This window comes from Cyprinodon variegatus, unplaced genomic scaffold (assembly GCF_000732505.1).
Source record: "Cyprinodon variegatus isolate N-32 unplaced genomic scaffold, C_variegatus-1.0 Scaffold1043, whole genome shotgun sequence".
Lineage (NCBI taxonomy): Eukaryota > Metazoa > Chordata > Actinopteri > Cyprinodontiformes > Cyprinodontidae > Cyprinodon > Cyprinodon variegatus.
In genome coordinates, this window is record NW_015151496.1 from 28,878 (window position 1) to 32,308 (window position 3,431).

Genomic DNA, 3,431 nt, shown 5'->3' on the forward strand with positions numbered 1-3,431 from the left:
TAACTTTATGCTAAAGTTTTGAAAATACTTTATCTGTCGTGAATTGGCAAATATGGAAAATATTTTAGTCTTTGTAACTATTTTTTACTGCTGTGTCTAGGAGAGAAAGTCAAGTATTGAAAGGAGAAAACAACATTAATCTGCCTGAAGAATTACAGGCACCTGTTGAGTTTGACGGGCATGTTCGCTCTTGTAATTAATTGGTAATATTTGCTTCCTGGATGAATCACTGAAAGGAATTAAACGCCTGGCACAAAAAGATGTTTCAGGTACTGTGCACCAGAGTGGATCAGGTCCACGATTAATGTTAATTAATGTTTGTTCTTTTTTGGTTTCCAAATCCGCTAATTTGTTTTTCCGTTTACTGCATTAGACTAAAACCATTATCAATGAAACATCCTTAGTCTTTCAAATAGCCAAAAATACTACAATCAATGAAGAGTTAAATCTAGGGCTTCAATGGATGAAGTCAAACATAGTTTTTCCTCTTTTATTTTCACCTCAGTGAATGTTATCTGTGCCTCAATCACAGCTTGGCTAGGGGTCCTTTTAATCTTCTCTTTTGGATACTATGCTTTAAGGTTTATTTTTAAAGTCCTGAAAGCCTTTTTCCATCCTTTGCCTCTTTTGTTTGTGAAATGAAGGTTTAAAAGTCTCTTAAATCAATATGCTCCAAAACCTGACACACAGAGAAAGGTCACTGGAGTTCAGTGCTTTCATGCATCTGCGAACGCATTCTGTCTGTTGCTAAACATCAGTAAAAACGGAATAAAAGATTTACAGGTAAACCAAGAGATCCTAGATAGTCTGCATATCTGGCCTGGTACCTTAAAACAAGACATAAAATGAAACTGTTTTTCATTGTTGACATTTTTTTATTCTTGAAATGACAACTTATAAACACAAAAAGCAGGCATGCACTTCCCAACACTTTCAAAAGCAAAGAGCAAGGATCACTGGGGGAAATGTTGCCTACATAGTTTATGTGAATGTGCCTTGCTTTTTTCAATATTCAATATATCACAGTTCAACCTGGATAGACTCACATGGAGAAAAGGTCCAATTAAAAAAGTTTTAGTAGGGCATCCTTTGGCCTCCATGTATGGAGGCGTTAATCCTCGTTGCGGGCCACCTGGGTTCGAATCCCGCATGTATCTCCCCCTTTCTCATGCCTACTGTCCATAAAAATGAGCCACTAGTACTGTAAAAAAAATAAATGTTTAATTATTTGCAAGTAATGCATTCAGATTGGTTAAGATTTACTATGTAAGGAAAATCAGCTGATTGCATCCAATCATTGGCTCTTAAGCAATCCCTCAAACCAAGCATGCTTTTAGCGACAGTGGAAAGGAAAAACTGCCCTATAACAGGAAGAAACCTACAGCAGAATCAGGCTCTGTGTGATCGGCCATCTTGAGAGGCCAACTGGGGTTGAAGGGGACAGAAGCAGATATTGACATAATAGAAGACTTTTATACTGAGAATCAGCTTGGATGAGTAACATAGAGTAGTCTTCTCCCCAGGCCTAGTTGGAATAAGCAGGAGGATGAGAGGGTCTAAGAGTGGACTACGAGAAAGGGAGGAGACGGGGTTGAGTTGGGTCAAAGTTTGGCAGAAGTGTTGAATGGGGAAGCTGGACCTTTGTCTTAATAAAGAGCATCTTGAGAAGTAATTGGCTTTGGAGAGCATGCTGCTTAATTTCGATTGGCTGAAGCCTGAGGGATGTCAGCAGGTGTTCCTTTCAAGTTTTCCTTTCAATCTCTCATCAGGTGCTGTTTATGCCTTTACTAAGGGGTCTTGTCCCATATTGGTTGATGAGGTCACCCTAAAGTCAGACTAAAGCAGCAAAATAAATGATCATTGATTATCATCAATGATCAGGCAGAAAAGTATGACTCCTGGCATGAAGGGTGACCAGATTTTCGCTTCCATTCCAGGAAGCTTTTTCAATCCAAAATGTCTGGATTAGCGGTGAGTTCAAAGCTTCATAGAGTAGCCCAATGAAACCTTGTTATGGCTTAGAAAACATGCAAATTGAACTGGCAGAACAGGTCCAGTGATTAAAAAAAAGAATCACTGGACCTAAAAGAAAAGTTAAAAAAAAAAAAATCACAAGCACTATCCTAAATGCAAAGAAAGAAGAACAGGTGAAGGATTTTCATACACATTATGAAGGAAATTAAGTTAAAAGAGACCCAGTCACGACAAATACTGCAGATCAGTTTATAACTGGAGAGGCCCAGTGACAGATGATTCTCAGAGACCTCTTTGTAAAGTTTAAGCTTGAAAAAGTTCAGTCTAGGCATCTGGACGTGAATTTTGCCAGTTGTCCAGTTGCCTAGACTGAACTTTTTCGAGCTTGACCATGACCTGGATGACTATGAAACTTTACAGATATACTTTGTGAAGTTCAGTTTGCAAAATGATGAGAGAGTGAAATGGTGGGGAAAAAAACTTTAAAAGCAAGTCACCAAACAAACAAGCAGCTAAAATAGTAATGCCTGTCCCACTGTCTAATAAAAGTGGTCCAACAAAGAAACAATGTTTTGCTAATCCACCAGAGCATCACTTTGTGCACTAGTGGGATTAGAAATGACAGACTCCAGAGTGTTATTTATGGACCTTGCAGCTAGTTTGGTTTGTTCTGTGCATCAACTGTGGGTAAAACTGCAATTACTGCTAACATAGATTCACTTTTATACAGAAAACTTGAAAAATGTGTCTTTTACTTTCCCACTTTGTCCCATTTCAAACACCTTTAAGAATAATTTAAGACCCACAAAATGTCCCATGTTGCTATGATTTCCACTTCTTTGCATTTTCAGTTTCTTCATCCATATTCATAAAGCCTCTTGCTGTTCACAAATGTCTAGCTCAAACACAAAAATGGATACATAATGACAAGGCACAGCAAGAGCCAAACCACAGAGAAACTATTGTTTTCATTCATCTGTTTTCCCAAATCGCCACTCTCTCTGTCTTTGCTCAAGCCCTCACTCCTCGGACAGGGGTCCCGATGCCCTTTCCTATCCGCACAGCTGGGAAATGCTAATGATGCTGCAACATAGCCAAGGCAATTAGCAGACAGAGAAAGCAGATGATAACAAGGAGATATTGAACAATGAGTACCGGCTGTAAACAACTAGAAAGACAAAATGAAAGGCAAAAATGCAAGGTCTTGGTTTTTGTTTTGTTTTTTTGAAAATGCTCTTTGCAGTTAAAGAAAGCAAAGTCATACCAACTTTTATGTGGAACATTTTAATCCTTTCACGTTCAGGTTCCACTCATGGGACGTAAGGGATGCCTCCAAATTTGCAGGCTCATGCTGCTACAATAAGGTTACTGCTGTCATTGTAATGGTTTTATATGCCAGACTAGACTGTCCCAAAGGTTAAAGAACAGCAGCTGATTTCATTTATGTTTTGTCAGGT